The following is a 16,744-nucleotide window of genomic DNA, read 5'->3' as shown; positions in this document are numbered from 1 at the left end:
GCAGTTTGCCATAATATGGGCGTGGTATTTTACCAAATAGGGCTATATTCTGTATACAGAACTGATTGGCTCAAACGCATTAAGAAGGAAAGAAATTTCACAAATTAACTTTTAAGAAGGCACACCTGTTAATTGAAAGTCATTCCAGGTGACTACCTCATGAAGCTGGTTGAGAGAATGCCAAGTTTGTGCAAAGCTGTCATCAAGACAAAGGGTGGCTACTTTGAAGAATCTGAAATATAAAATATATTTTGTTATGTTTAACACTTTTTTGGTTACCACATGATTCCATGTCTTTTTTCATAGTTATGTCTTAAGTATTATTCTACAATGTAGAAAATAGTAAAAATAAAGAAAACCCTTGAATGAGTAGGTGTGTCCAAACTTTTGACTGGTACTGTATATATTATGTATAAGCTGGAAGTAGAACCCTAAGTGTTGTTGTCTCTATGCCTCTATACACTATATCACCTCACAATTCCTTGTGTCTCTGTGATGTCTTAGTTCCTTGGTGGTAGAGAGACAGCCCTGTATGCCCACACATCTACAGAGACCTCTGGTGCTGCAGACAAAGATGCAGTTCACTGTCAAGCTCAGGTCAGCACAAACACAACAGCACCTCCCATCTGTAGTTCTTCCCATCTGTAGTTCCTATGGATCCTTACAGTCCTGGGTGAGTTTTAATTTGTATTTCCTCTCCTCTAGATTTCTTGTGACGCTCCAGGAATTCAACTATCAGCTCAAAGTGAAAGCTTTGTTTGACAAGTAAGTAAATGAGTGTTGTGTTATTTTGTCCTGCTCTTGAATTTGGGATGTTAATACATAACTATATGCACGTTTTATTTTCTCTCCAGGGACGTTACAGAAAAGAATGGGTTTCGTAAGTTCAACATATTGGGTACCAACACAAAAGTTATGAATATGGAGGAGTCAAATGGAAGCTGGCTGCAGAGTTTTTCCATTTGGTAAGCTAGCACCATTTTAAATGGCATACAGGGCACTAAATCTGAATGACTTGTCCCAGTTGTCCATTTGGACCTGCAATGTCATCACTCTTTACAGCAGGGTTCTCCAACTGGCAGTCATTTTATTTGGCGGTCAAGTTGTATTATTTATTTATTACTGTAAAAATACCAGCAAATCAGCTCCGAGTGATTTTAATTTTGGAAGTCTGTTCCAAAGTATTCCACTCATTATAGAGAAATATATGTGACCGTATACAAATGTAAGCAAGGTTTGATATGGTTATAGTAAAATATGATATCTGTTTGGGCTTCTTGCGGTCAATTTGTAGGCTACAAATTATTTGTAATTATGCTCGGGCACCCTGACCATCCTCTCAAGAAAATATCGGCCTGCAGCTGAATCTACAGTAGTTGATGATCCCTGCTTTACAGTTTATTCTTTGATCTCAACACAGAAACTGCTAGAGCAGAGAGTGACTGGAAAAGGAAAGAAAGAGGTAAGAGAGCTGGTTTCTGATTGGTCTTAATGGGCTGTAATGACCATGTATTCGGTACAGTATTTGTGAATTTCATGATGAGTATTAAATACATTCTGGTGCGGATTATGTTTCTCTGTCTGTCCATGTTATTCCAGGGGCCTCTCATTGTGACAGAGGAGCTGCACTGCATCTGCTTTGAGTCGGAACTCCGCCAGTCAGGTCTGGAAATCAAACTAGGGGTAAGTGATCTGAAATATAGAGATTCAGGTCTACACTCCCATGAGGTCCAACAGCGATCTGGCCTTATTTAATTTGACTTTGATTTAGTCTGGCCTCTGGTCCTTTTTAGACCATCTCCCTGCCCATCGTGGTCATCTCCAACAGCAGCCAGATGCCCAGTGGCTGGGCCTCCATCCTGTGGTACAACATGCTGACCAGCGAGCCCCAGGTAGTCTTCTCTCAAGGTTCCTTCCTCCAAGGGAGTTTTTCCTTGCCTTGAAGGTGCTTTGCTGGCTTACTGTCAAACACTTTGACAACTTTTGATTTAAAAATCAGTTTTTAAATAAATATGATTGATTTGTTGGAACAGAACCTGGAGTTCTTCCTGAGCCCTCCGACAGTGTCCTGGGGTCAGCTATCTGAGGTGCTGAGCTGGCAGTTCTCCTCTGTCACCAAGAGGGGACTCAATGATGAGCAGCTAGGCATGCTGGCCGACAAACTACTGGGCCAGAAAGCACAGAGGAATCCTGAGGGCCTTATCCCCTGGACCATGTTTGGTGCTGTCAAGGTAGGTTAGGATTACAGTACACAGAATATTTGGTCCCAATTTAAACAAAGTACAACTCATAAAGCATTTATATACTGTAGCAAACATAAATGCTTCATAAACACTACATAAATGCTTCACAAATCATCTATAAGTGTATATCATACACTACAAATGGTGTAGAAAGGGTGACAAAACAACTCCCACTGTAGGGTGACTTGCCAAATGTGACATAATGTACTATGTATGTTTATACACCATTTTTAGAGAATATGACATACACTTGAAGATGATTTGTGAAGCATTTATTTAGGGCTTATGCATGTTATATAAAGCCTTTTATAAGTTGTACTTTGTTTAAAATATTTACAGTTCACAAAGATATATGAGGACATTGAGTAAGTGCTCCCTTGTGTCTACTACAGAGCCTCAGTGAGAAGAGGTTTCCCTTCTGGCTGTGGATCGAAGCCATCCTGGACCTCATCAAGAGACATCTGCTGACCCTGTGGAATGATGGGTGAGTTATTCTTTACTCTTTTTGGAATTGCACATTTACAAAAGCAAATAACTAGTGCTCTTATAGGGATGACATATTAGCTGAATGGCTACATCTGGCACATTTACAGACATGAACAATGTGCATTGTCCCTGCCTACTAAAACAAATACGGTAATGTAAGTAATAAAGTAATGTTGCTTGTTCTCTCCCACTACAGTTGCATCCTGGGCTTCGTGAGTAAGGAGAGGGCAAAGGCCATGCTGACTGGGAAGTGTCCAGGCACGTTCCTGCTGCGCTTCAGTGAGAGTAGCAGAGACGGAGCCATCACATACACTTGGGTGGAACGCGACCTAAACGGTGAGTAGCACACGTGTGCATTTACAACTAAAGGTGCTATATTTGAATCTGTGTGTGTTAATTTTCGTATTTTTATTCTAGCAGAGTGGATTCCTGGGTGAATTCCAGGGTGGAATCCAGAAGGCAGCATGGGAGTATAGGAAAATACTTACATGAAAATAAAAAATAAAAAAAATCTCAATAAAGAGGTCCTCAACCAACATTCTGAATTGCCCAAAAAGCACCAAATCAAACTTTATTTGCCACATGCGTCGAATACAACAAGTGTAGACCTTACCGTGAAATGCTTGCTTACAAGCCCTTAACCAACAGTGCAGTTCAAGAAGAGTTAAGAAAATATTTACCAAATAAACTAAAGTAAAAAATAATAAAAAGTAACACAATTACATAACAATAACGTGGCTATATACAGGGGTTACCGGTGCTGAGTCAGTGTGCGGGGGTACAGGTTAGAGGTCATTTGTACATGTAGGTAGGGGTGAAGTGACTATGCATAGAGAATAAACAGCGAGTAGCAGCAGTATACAAAACAAATGGAGGGGTCAATGCAATAGTGGGGTGGCCATTTGATTAATTGTTCATCAGTCTTATGGCTTGGTGGTAGAAGCTGTTAAGGAGCCTTTTGGTCCTAAACTTGGCGTTCCGTTACCGCTTGCCGTGCGGTAGCAGAGAAATCAGTCTATGACTTGAGTGACTGGAGTCTCTGACAATTTTATGGGCTTTCCTCTGACACCGCCTATTATATAGGTCCTGGATGGCACGAAGCTTGGCCCCAGTGATGTTCTGGGCCGTACACACTACCCTCTGTAGCGCCTTACGGTCAGATGCCGAGCAGTTGCCATACCAGGTGGTGATGCAACCGGTCAGGATGCTCTCGATGATGCAGCTGTAGAACTTTTTGAGGATCTGGGGACCCATGCCAAATCTTTTCAGTCTCCTGAAGGGGAAAAGGTTTTGTCTTGCCCTCTTCACGACTGTCTTTGTGTGTTTGGACCATGATCGTTTGTTGGTGATGTGGACTACAAGGGAGCTGAAGCTCTCGATCCGCTCCACGCCAGCCCTGTTGATGTTAATGGGGGCCTGTTCGGCCTGCCTTTTCCTGTAGTCCATGATCAGCTCCTTTGTCTTGCTCACATTGAGGGAGAGGTTGTTGTCCTGGCACCACACTGCCAGTTCTCTGACCTCCTCCCTATAGGCTGTCTCGTTGTTGGTGGTCAGGCCTACCACTGTTGTGTCGTCAGCAAACGTAATGATGGTGTTGGAGTCGTGTTTGGCCATGCAGTTGTGGGTGAACAGGGAGTACAGGAGGAGACTAAATACACACCCCTGAGGGGCCCCAGTGTTGAGGATCAGCGTGGCAGACGTGTTGTTGCCTACCCTTACCACCTGGGGGTGGCCCGACAAGAAGCCCAGGATCCAGTTGCAGAGGGAGATGTTAAGTCCCAGGGTCCTTAGCTTAGTGATGAGCTTTGTGGGCACTATGGCGTTGAAAGTTGAGCTGTAGTCAATGAACAGCATTCTCACATAGGTGTTCCTTTTTGTCCAGGTGGGAAAGGGCAGTGTGGAGTGCGATTGAGATTGCGTAATCTGTGGATCTGTTGGGGCAGTATGCAAATTAGTGGGTTTAGGGTATCAGGGAGGATGCTGTTAATGTGAGCCATGACCAGCCTTTCAAAGCACTTCATGGCTACCGACGTGAGTGCTACGGGGTGGTAATCATTTAGGCAGGTTACCTTCACTTTCCTGGGCACAGGGACTATGGTGGTCTGCTTGAAACATGTAGGTATTGCAGACTCAGTCAGGGAGAGGTTGAAAATGTCAATGAAGACACTTGCCAGTTGGTCCGTGCATGTTTTGAGTACATGTCCTGGTAATCCATCTGGCCCCACGGCTTTGTGAATGTTGACCTGTTTAAAGGTCTTGCTCACATTGGCTATCGAGAGCGTTATCACACAGTCATCCAGAACAGCTGGTGCTCTCGTGCATGCTTCAGTGTTGCTTGCCTCGACGCGAGCATAAAAGGCATTTAGCTAGTCTGGTAGGCTCCCGTCACTGGTCAGCTCGCGTCTGGGTTTACCTTTGTAGTCCGTAATAGTTTTGAAGCCCTACCACATCCGACGAGCGTCAGAGCCGGTGTAGTAGGATTCAATCTTAATCCTGTATTGACGCTTTGCTTGTTTGATGGTTCGTCTGAGGGCATAGCGGGATTTCTTCTAAGCGTCCGGATTAGTGTCCTGCTCCTTAAAAGCGGCAGCGCTAGCCTTTAGCTCGATGCGGATGAATCCCGGAACGTATTCCAGTCTGTGCTTGCAAAACAGTCCTGTAGTGTAGCCTCCGCGTCATCTGACCACCAATGCATCCAACTGTAGATTATTCTCAAAATGGTTCCATAAATGAGGTGCAAATCAACTAAAAGCCGTTTTATCCTAAATCTATACTGACAGAAGGAATTTCAAGAGTTAACCATCCCCGTGACGGAGTATCTCATACTCTATATGTTAGTAACAATGTTAGGTAAATGCAGTTTTTTTTGTTGTTGCAAAAGAGCTTTATAAATTAACAGAATGCAGAATGACCAATGCGATGTCAAAGAGGGCCAGCCTACTTTCTGTTAGAATGCAAAGATGAATGCTAAACCTGCCGCCAGTGATATAGAGTTGAATTCGGAAGTTTACATACACTTACACGGAACCCAAACCGGCTGCGCACGTGCGCCATCGTGCATAAATGTATTTTGTGCCCCCACACCAAACGCGATCACGACACGCAGGTTAAAATATCAAAACAAACTCTGAACCAATTATATTAATTTGGGGACAGGTCGAGAAGCATTGAACATTTATGGCAATTTAGCTAGTTAGCTTGCACTTGCTAGCTAATTTGTCCTATTTAGCTAGCTTACTGTTGCTAGCTAATTTGTCCTGGGATATAAACATTGAGTTGTTATTTTACCTGAAATGCACAAGGTCCTCTACTCCGCCAATTAATCCACACATAAAACAGTCAACCAAATCGTTTCTACTCATCTCTCCTCCTTCCAGGCTTTTTCTTCTACATTTACATGTACATTTTAGTCATTTAGCAGACGCTCTTATCCAGAGCGACTTACAGTAGAGTGCATACATTTTTATTGCATTTTTACATACTGGCCCCCCGTGGGAATTGAACCCACAACCCTGGAGTTGCAAGCACCATGCTCTACCAACTGAGCTACAGTGGGACTGTTGACTTTATATTGCGATTGGCAACTTTCATAAGTTAGGTTCATTACCGCCACTGACCTCGTTCGTCTTTCAGTCACCCACATGGGTATAACCAATAAGGAGATGGCCCTGGGTACCTGCTTCTATAAACCGATGGGAGAGGCAGGACTTGCAGCGCGATCTGTGTCACAAATAGAACTGACTTCTATTTTAGCCCTTGGCAACGCAGACGCTCGTTGGCGCGCGAGCGAGCAGTGTGGGTGCAATAATTGAATAATATAGATTTCTAAATGTATTTTGCAACGCTGCGCACGCGACGCGAGCGGTGTAGTCAGCCTGTTAGGTTGGAGTCATTATAACTCGTTTTTCAACCACTCCACAAATTTCTTGTTAACAAACTATAGTTTTGGCAAGTCGGTTAGGACATCCACTTTGTGCATGACACAAGTACTTTTTCCAACAATTGTTTACAGACAGATTATTTCACTTATAATTCACTCTATCACAATTCCAGTGGGTCAGAAGTTTACATACATGAAGTTGGCTGTGCCTTTAAACGGCTTGGAAAATTCCAGAAAATGATGTCATGGCTTTAAAAGCTTCTGATAGGCTAATTGACATCATTTCAGTCAATAGGAGGTGTACCTGTGGATGTATTTCAAGGCCTACCTTCAAACTCAGTATCGCTTTGCTTGACATCATGGGAAAATGAAAAGAAATCAGCCAAGACCTCAAAAAAATTGTGGCCCTCCACAAGTCTGGTTCATCCTTGGCAGCAATTTCCAAATGCCTGAAGGTACCATGTTCATCTGTACAAACAATAGTACGCAAGTATAAACACCATGGGACCACGCAGCCGTCATACCGCTCAGGAAGGAGACGCGTTCTATCTCCTAGAAATGAACGCGCTTTGGTGCGAAAGGTGAAAATCAATCCCAGAAAAACAGCAAAGGACCTTGTGAAGATGCTGGAGGAAACAGGTACAAAAGTATCTATATCCACAGTAAATCGAGTCCTATATCGACATAACCTGAAAGGCCTCTCAGCAAGGAAGAAGCCACTGCTCCAGAACTGCCATAAAAAAGACAGACTGTGATTTGCAACTGCACATGGGGACAAAGATCGTACTTTTTGGAGAAATGTCCTCTGGTCTGATGAAACAGAAATAGAACTGTTTGGCCATAATGACCATCGTTATGCTTGGAGGAAAAAGGGGGAGGCTTGCAAGCCGAAGAACACCATCCCAACCGTGAAGCACAGGGGTGGCAGCATCATGTTGTGGGGGTGCTTTGCTGCAGGAGGGACTGGTGCACTTCACAAAATAGATGGCATCATGAGGAAGGAAAATTATGTGGATATATTGGAAGCAACATCTCAAGACATCAGTCAGGAAGTTAAAGCTTAGTGGCAAATGGGTTTTCCAAATGGACAATGACCCCAAGCATACTTCCAAAGTTATGGCTTAAGGACAACAATGTCAAGGTATTGGAGTGGCCATCACAAAGCCCTGACCTCAATCCTATAGAAACTTTGTGGGCAGACCTGAAAAAGCGTGTGCGAGCAAGGAGGCCTACAAACCTCACTCAGTTACACCAGCTCTGTCAGGAGGAATGGGCCAAAATTCACCCAACTTATTGTGGGAAGCTTGTGGAAGGTTACCTGAAACATTTGACCTAAGTTAAACAATTACCAAAAACCAAATACTAATTGAGTGTATGTAAACTTCTGACCCACTGGGAATGTGATGATTGTAATAAATCATTCTCTACTATTATTCTGACATTTCACATTCTTAAAATAAAGTGGTGATCCTAACTGACCTAAGACAGGGAATTTTTACGAGGATTAAATGTCAGGAATTTTGAAAAAGTGAGTTTAAATATATTTGGCTAAGGTGTATGTAAACTTCTGACTTCAACTGTACCTGTCACCCATGTTCCACAGATACGCCTGTATTCCATGCTGTGGAGCCTTATGCCAAGAAGAAGCTGTCTGTCATCTCTCTGCCTGAAATCATCCGCAACTACAAGGTGATGGCAGCTGGGAACATCCCAGAGAACCCACTCTGCTTCCTCTACCCAGACATCCCCAAAGACGAGGCCTTCGGAAAGTTCTACACCAGGACCATGGAGGGTAAGCAGCCAGCAACCTTTTTTTAATTTATTTTTTTGTTCCTGATGCTTTCCTATATCTCTCAGATGCATTTCAGACACCTCAAACCATACTTCATTTTGATTTATTTTTGGTCATGTATGAGTTGGGCTCGCGAGTGGGGCAGCGGGATAAAGCACTGCATCTCAGTGCTAGAGGCGTCACTACAGACACCCTGGTTCGAATCCAGGCTGGATCACAACCGGCCATGATTGGGATTCCCATAGGGCGGCGCACAATTGGCTCAGTATCGTTTTGGAATTACCTGGATTTCTGCAGAAATTGGTCATAAAGTTTGATCTGATCTTCATCTAAGTCACAACAATAGACAAACACAGTCTGCTTAAACTAATAACACACAAAAAATTATACGTTTTCATGTTTTTATTGAACACAGTGTAAACATTCGCTGTGTAGGGTGGGAAAAGTATGTGAACCCTTGGATTTAATAACTGATTGGCAGCAATAAACTCAACCAAACGTTTTCTGTAGTTGCGGATCAGACCTCCACAACGGTCAGGAGGAATTTTGGACCATCTTTACAAAACTGTTTCAGTTAAGCAATATTCTTAGGATGTCTGGTTGAACCGCTCTCGAGGTCATGCCACAGCATTTTAAATTGGGTTGAGGTCAGGTCTCGTACTGGTTCACTCCAGAAGGTGTATTTTCTTCTGTTGAAACCATTCTGTTGTTTATTTACTTCTGTGTTTTAGGTCGTTGTCCTGTTGCATCACCCAACTTCTGTTGAGCTTCATTTGGCGGACAGATAGCCTTACATTGTCCTGCAAAATGTCTTGATTAACTTGGTAATTCATTTTTCCGTCAATGATGGCAAGATGTCCAGGCCCTGAGGCTGCAAAGCAGCCCCAAACCATGATGCCCCCTCCACCATACTTTACAGTTGGGATGAGGTTTTGATGTTGGTGTGCTGTGCCTTTTTATCTCCACACATAATGTTGTGTGTTTCTTCCAAACAACTCAACTTTAGTTTAATCTTTCCACAGAATATTTTGCCAGAAGCGCTGTGGAACATCCATGTGCTCTTTTGCGAACTTTTTGGACAGCAGTGGCTTCTTCCGTGGTGTCCTCCCATAAACATCATTCTTGTTTAGTGTTTTACGTATCATAGACACGTCAACAGAGATGTAAGCATGTTCCAGAGATTTCTTTGTCTTTAGCTGACACTCTAGGATTCTTCTTAACCTCATAGAGAATTCTGTGCTGTGCTTTTGCAGTCATCTTTGCAGGACGGCCACTCCTAGGGAGAGTAGCAACAGTGCTGAACTTTCTCCATTTATTGACAATTTGTCTTACTGTGGACTGATGAACATCAAGGTTTTTAGAGATACTTTTGTAACCCTTTCCAGCTTTATGCAAGTCAACAATTCTTAATCTTAGGTCTTCTGAGATCTCTTTTGTTCGAGGCATGGTTCACATCAGGCAATGCTTCTGGTGAATAGCAAACTCAAATTTTATGTTTTTTTTTTTTATAGGGCTAGGCAGCTCTAACCAGCATCTCCAATCTCGTCTCATTGATTGGACTCCAGGTTAGCTGACTCCTGACTCCAATTAGCTTTTGGAGAAGTCATTAGACTAGGGGTTCACATACTTTTTCCAACCTACACTGTGAATGTTTAAATTATGTATTCAATATAGACAAGAAAAATACAATACTTTGTGTGTTATTAGTTTAAGCACACTGTGTTTGTCTGTTGTTGTGACTTCAGATCATATTTTATGATACATTTATGCAGAAATCCAGGTAATTCTAAAGGGTTCACATACTTTTTCTTGCCATTGTAATGTTTTATTCAATGTGTTTCTCTCGGCTAATAGCAGTAAGGTCAAATTCAATCTTTCACCAAATCATTTGTATATGTTTTTTGGGGATACCTACAGAGGTCCTAAAAATAGCTGGTCCATCTTATGACCATAATAAAACAATTCTATATGTTAGCTTTGTAGATATCGTCTTAGACTCCTACGGGTTCAGCTTGTGGGCGTCGTAGAGCAAAACAGCTGACCCGTTCGTGTGAGTCTCAGCTTTCCATAGTGGGGTGATTTTGTTTCTGGCTTAAACCGTTCGAACTTGACAGATGTTTTCGTTGGAAGAAAAACAAAGTTGGCATGCCAAAGGGACTGACTTCAAACGAGTCCCGTGAAGCTTGTCGTAGACCAAAACAGCCGTGAGTCTCAGCTTTCCATAATGGGGTCACTCCGCTGTAGAGCTGCCTGTTTCCACTGCAGATGGGGTAAACCGACATCGGCGGATGTTGTGTATTGAGACGCAGTCCTTGCAAAAAACTAAAGCCTCTAGGTTGAACAGACAGATTAGTTTTCCACGCAGGCACAGACATCGACTATAGGCATATCAAATATAAATGTTTACAAAATAATAATAAGACATGATAGATTTCACACTATAGAATTATAGGAATATAGAATTAATAAAACATCTGTTGGTCAGAAAATAGAAGTGATAAGATTAGGCATTCTATTTCTGTGTTTAAAATCCCCTCAATGACCATGGTGTCTGGTAAACCTTTGGGGATGTTTATTATGAACAACACTAGGGGTGCACGATATATTGGTGTGCATATCGGAATCGGACGATATTAGCTAAAAATGCCAACATTGGCATCGGCATGATGTCTAGTTTAACGCCGACGCGAAAAACCGACGTCAAAGCTGATGTGCATACCTATATAATGTAGGTAGCTGACGTAATGACACCGCAAAAAATACACAGAACAAAAGCAGAAAAATACTAAGTGCACACTTTCAACAACTAAACAAGTTCAAGTCCAGCAGTCATTTGAAAGAGTAAGAACATTTAAGCGAGACAACTAAGGCGAAATCCATTAACGCCAAGATAATGGAATCCATTGCCCTTGACAATCAACCGTGCTCTGTCGTGGATGATGTTGGCTTTCGCCGACTGGTCGAGCCCCGGTACACACTATTTTTCAGATGTTGCCCTACCGGAGTTAGTGTTGTTGACACTCGCATACATGAGCGTCACTGCTATTAGCTTCACGACTGACATTTGGACCAGCGATGTCAGCCCCATGAGCATTATGAGTGCATCTGGTGCAACCAATTACATTCAGAAGTCACATAATTAGTTAGATTGCACACAGGTGGACTTTAAGTGTCACATGATCTGTCACATGATCTCAATGTATATATACACCTGTTCTGAAAGGCCCCCGAGTCTGCAACACCACTAAGCAAGGGGCACCACCAAGCAAGCGGCACTATGAAGACCAAGGAGCTCTCCAAACAGGTCAGGGACAAAGTTGTGGAGAAGTACAGATCAGTTATAAAAAAATATTTGAAACTTTGAACATCCCAAGGAGGACCATTAAATCTGTTATTAAAAAACACCCCAAACATATGGTCAGATGAGACTAAAATGTAGCTTTTTGGCCATCAAGGAAAACGCTATGTCTGGCGCAAACCCAATACCTTTCATCACCCTGAGAACACCATCCCATGGGGGTGGCAGCATTATGCTGTGGAGATGTTTTTCATCGGCAAGGACTGGGAAACTGGTCAGAATTGAGGGAATGATGGATGGCGCTAAATACAGGGAAATTCTCGAGGGAAACCTGTTTTTAGTCTTCCAGAGATTTGAGACTGGAACGGAGGTTCACCTTCCAGCAGGACAATGACCCTAAGCATACTGCTAAAGCAACACTCGAGTGGTTTAAGGGGAAACATTTAAATGTCTTGGAATGGCCTAGTCAATGCCCAGACCTCAATCCAATTGAGAATCTGTGGTATAACTTAAAGATTGCTGTACACCAGCAGAACCCATCCAACTTGAAGGAGCTGGAGCAGTTTTGCCTTGAAGAATGGGCAAAATTCCCAGTGGCTAGATGTGCCAAGCTTATAGAGACATACCCCAAGAGACTTGCAGCTGCAAAAGGTGGCTCTACAAAGTATTGACTTTGGGGGGATGAATAGTTATGCACGCTCAAGTTTTCTGTTTTTTTTCTCTTATTTCTTGTTTGTTTTACAATAAAAAAATACTTTGCATCTTCAAAGTGGAAGGCATGTTTAAATAAAATGATACAACCCCCCCCCCCCGAAAATATATTTTAATTCCAGGGTGTAAGGCAACAAAATAGGAAAATGCCAAGGGGGGTGAATACTTTCACAAGCCACTGTACGTAAATGCCAACAAAATTACTTTTTGGTGTGTGTGTGTGTGTCCTTTCTATTTAACTAGACAAGTCAATTCAGAACAAATTCTTATTTACAATGACGGCCTAACCCGCTGGGCTAATTGTGCGCCGCCCTATGGGACTCCCAATAACGGCCGGATGTGATACAGCCTGGATTCGAGCCAGGGACTGAAGTGACGCCTCTTGCACTGAGATGCAGTGCCTTAGACCACTGTGTCCATGTGTGTATGTGTTAACTATTTAACTGCACTACAACGCTTAAAAGGCTGCTAAAAATTGTTAATATTGGTTATCGGTATCGTTTTTGTTTTGGCAAGGATAATATCGGTATCGTACAAAAATGTAATATCGGTGCATCCCTAAACAACACCTCTTAATTGTCCATCTGGTCCACCATTTTGTTTTTCAGCAGAGCCCATGGATGTGGAGAGTCCCACCGACACAGGATACATACAGAAAGATTTCATACCAGTGTCAGAACTGTAAGTTACCCTTCATACGTTACATATATCTTCATCTATAACAGGAAGACATTTTATTTGCAATGTTCTGGTTTGGGTATAATCCATAATCTGACTTAATTAACCCTTATTTTTGCAATGTGTTTTAGTCACCCATCTAGACTGCAAGACAATACAAAATGTATGAAATGAAAATTAAATGAAATGTATGCATTCACTACTGTAAGTCGCTCTGGATAAGAGTGTCTGCTAAATGACTAAAATGTAAAAATGTAAGATGATGCTCATGTCGCCAGAAGTGTTGGAATAGCTGGAAAGTGGGCTAGTGCTCCATTGGTGGAGTGGAAGTCCTAAGAATATTGATACTGCTGTGGTATGTGCAATTTCCCTTTTGGCTCTACTGTGATATTCAGCATTACTTTGTCAAGGGAAATATACACTCTTAGAAAAAGGGTTCCAAAAGGGTTCTACCTGGATCGAAAAGGGTTTTATCTGGAACCAAAATGGGTTATTTTAAGGGTTGTCCAATGGGGACAGCCAAGAACCCTATTTGGTTCTAGATAGCACCTTTTTTTTCTTAAGAGTGTAGTATTATTTCTAACATGGCTATCTACACTAAACAAAAATATAAACGCAACATGTAAAGTGTTGGTCCCATGGTTCATGAGCTGAAATAAATAATTTTTCAGATTCAGAAAAAGTTTATTTCTCTAAAATGATGAGCACAAATTTGTTTACATCCCTGTTAGTGAGCATTTCTCCTTAGCCAAGGTAATCCATCCACCTGACAGGTGTGGCATATCAAGAAGCTGATTAAACAGCATGATCATTACACAGGTACACAGGTGCTGTGGACAATAAAAGGCCACTTTAAAATGTGCAGTTTTGTCACACAACACAATGCCACAGATGTCTCAAGTTTTGAGGGAGTGTGCAATTGGCATGCTGATTGCAGGAATGTCCACCAGCGCTGTTGCCAGAGAATTTAATGTTCATTTCTCTATCATAAGCCACCTCCAACGTCGTTATAGAGAATTTGGTAGTATGTCAAACCAGCCTCACAACCGCAGACAATTTGTAACCACGCCAGCCCAGGACCTCCACATCTGGCTTATTCACCTGTGGGATTGTCTGAGGAGTATTTCTGTCTTATAATAAAGACATTTTGTGCCAGAAAACTAATTCTGATTGGCTGCCCAGTGGGTGGGCACCCCTGCCCAGTCATGTGAAATCCTAATTCATTTATTTCAATTGACTGATTTACATATATGAGCTGTAACTCAGTAAAATCTTTGAAATTGTTGCATGTTGTGTTTATATTTAGGTTCAGTATACATACGGTATATTTCAGGATGTTGTGCATCCCTGGAAATAATCTGAATTCATGTAAACATAACAGGTCTGAAAACATAGCTTGTCCCAAAAAAGTGGTTTCTTGACACAATTTACCCCCGGTGTGGAGTAAATTGAGCCACCTTTGGGTAAGTGGGGGATGGCGTCCCCTGACAGTGTTGTGACAGTGGGTGATGGTGCTGGTAGGTCAAAGTTGAATTAATTGAATGAGGTTGTGGTATATTGTATATCTTAAATGAATGCCTACATTCCGATATACTGTAGATCTCTCTGTTCAATTTCACTTAGCCTTCCATTTCTTGACCAGTTGTCTGGGACAGGGATGTTGTTTCGATGTGCCAATTCGTAGGCAAGTACTCTACATTTGAGGCTACTAAGACCATGAAACAGATCTGCGAGATTCTTGATATGTTTAGCAAGCTCAGACTCCATGTCATCAGATATGAATTTGTGTGCCTCTGCTACTCTATAATAGCCTCTTTCACACCAATACATGTTAGTTTTCTTTTTTTATCAATGTAACTCTTCAGTGTCCTTCAGTCTATTTTCTCATCCCTTGCTGCTGCTCAAATGGACTTCTTCCCTTCTCTCACTTCTTTGGTCCTCTCTCAAGAACCTCAAGGGGGCTAGACTCCTGCGTGCTTTACATTTGTATACACGGCCCCACGGGGTCTGCTCTTTAACATAAAAAATGCACTCAAGTTCATATGCATGTCACATTGCAAAAATACTTTGCATATTATGCATAAAACTGACAATGTAATCATAATTTGTATAGGCTATGGTAGCCATTGGCTCAACTTACCCCAATGCAAAAATGTTGACAATATTAGCCTACACAGCTACAAGGATGTGCTTTTATGCTATACTATATGACCAAAAGTATGTGGACACCAGCTCGTCGAGCATTTCATTCCAAAATCATGGGCATTAATATGGAGTTGGTCCCCCCTTTGCTGCTATAACAGCCTCCACTCTTCTGGGAAGGCTTTCCACTAGATGTTGGAACATTGCTGCAGGGACTTACTTCCATTCCATTAAGAGGACCACCTTTTCAAGTTTTGTGTGCTTGTTTTTTTTAAATGGTTGAATTAATAAACTAAACATTCAGCCACAAGCATTAGTGAGGTCGAGCACTGAAGTTGGGCAATTAGACCTGGCTCCCAGTCGGCATTCCAATTCATCCCAAAGGTGTTCGATGGGGTTGAGGTCAGGTCTCTGTGCAGGCCAGTCAAGTTCTTCCACACCGATCTTGACAAACCATTTCTCTATGGACCTCACTTTATACACCAAGGTATTGTCATGCTGGAACAGGAGAGGGCTTTCCCCAAACTGTTGCCACAAAGTTGGAAGCATAGAATTTTCTAGAATGTCATTGTATGCTGTAGCGTTAAGATTTCCCTTCACTGGAACTAAGGGACCTAGCCCGAACCAGGAAACAGCCCCCAGACCATTACTCCTCCTCCACCAGACTTTTACAGTTGGCACTATGCATTCGGGCAGGTAGCATTCTCCAAATCCAAATGAGTCCGTCAGACTGCCAGATGGTGGAAAATGATTAATCACTCCAAAGAATGCGTTTCCACTGCTCCAGAGTCCAAAGGCGGCGATCTTTACACCACTCTAGTCGACGCTTGGCATTGTGCATGGTGATCTTAGGCTTGTGTGCGGCTGCTCGGCCATGCAAACCCATTTCAAAAAGCTCCCGACGAACAGTTTTTGTGCTGATGTTGCTTCCAGAGGCAGTTTGGAACTCGGTAGTGAGTGTTGCAACCGAGGACAGACTATTTTTATGCGCTTCATCACTCGGTGGTCCCGTTCTGTGAGTTTGTGGCCTACCACTTTGCGGCTGAGCCGTTGTTGCTCGTAGACGTTTTCACTTCACAATATCAGCACTTATAGTTGACCGGGGCAGCTCTAGCAGGTCAGAAATTTGATTAACTGACTTGTTGGAAAGGTGGCATCCTATGACGGTGCCACGTTGAAAGTCACTGAGCTCTTCAATAAGGCCATTCTACTGTCAATGTTTGTCTATGGAGATTGCATGGCGGTGTGCTCGATTTTATACACGTCAGCAACGGGTGTGACTGAAATAGCCGAATCCACAAATTTCAAGGGGTGTCTACATACTTTTGGTGATGTAGTGTAGGCTTAGGACCTCGTATATTGTAGATTATAGAGACCCCAACTGATGTACAAAACAATCTTCTAACCATCTACTTTGGTTTAGATACAAGCATCAGGAAGCCTATAACACAAATTAATTTGACTTTGTGAAAATATTGTTGTACAGCATGTCATTCATTATCATCATGGCATTC

The 16,744-nt window shown here is 42.4% G+C and overlaps 1 pseudogene across 1 annotated transcript in view; it reads left to right on the top strand.

Annotated features, from left to right (window-relative positions):
- The window catches only part of LOC123723888 (signal transducer and activator of transcription 1-alpha/beta-like), a 28,341-nt pseudogene that overhangs the window by 8,285 nt on the left and 3,312 nt on the right, over nt 1-16,744 (top strand). Inside the window, exons 9-19 of the transcript XR_006759973.1 lie at nt 505-597; nt 706-765; nt 855-965; nt 1,421-1,462; nt 1,600-1,683; nt 1,794-1,892; nt 2,034-2,231; nt 2,636-2,727; nt 2,926-3,065; nt 8,213-8,401; nt 13,019-13,091. The product of XR_006759973.1 is annotated as a signal transducer and activator of transcription 1-alpha/beta-like (transcript). The remainder of the gene's footprint in view (nt 1-504; nt 598-705; nt 766-854; nt 966-1,420; nt 1,463-1,599; nt 1,684-1,793; nt 1,893-2,033; nt 2,232-2,635; nt 2,728-2,925; nt 3,066-8,212; nt 8,402-13,018; nt 13,092-16,744) is intronic.

This window comes from Salmo salar, chromosome ssa17 (genome assembly GCF_905237065.1).
Source record: "Salmo salar chromosome ssa17, Ssal_v3.1, whole genome shotgun sequence".
Lineage (NCBI taxonomy): Eukaryota > Metazoa > Chordata > Actinopteri > Salmoniformes > Salmonidae > Salmo > Salmo salar.
Note: the sequence above shows the minus strand (reverse complement) of the source record. Positions and strands in the feature narration are given on the sequence as shown.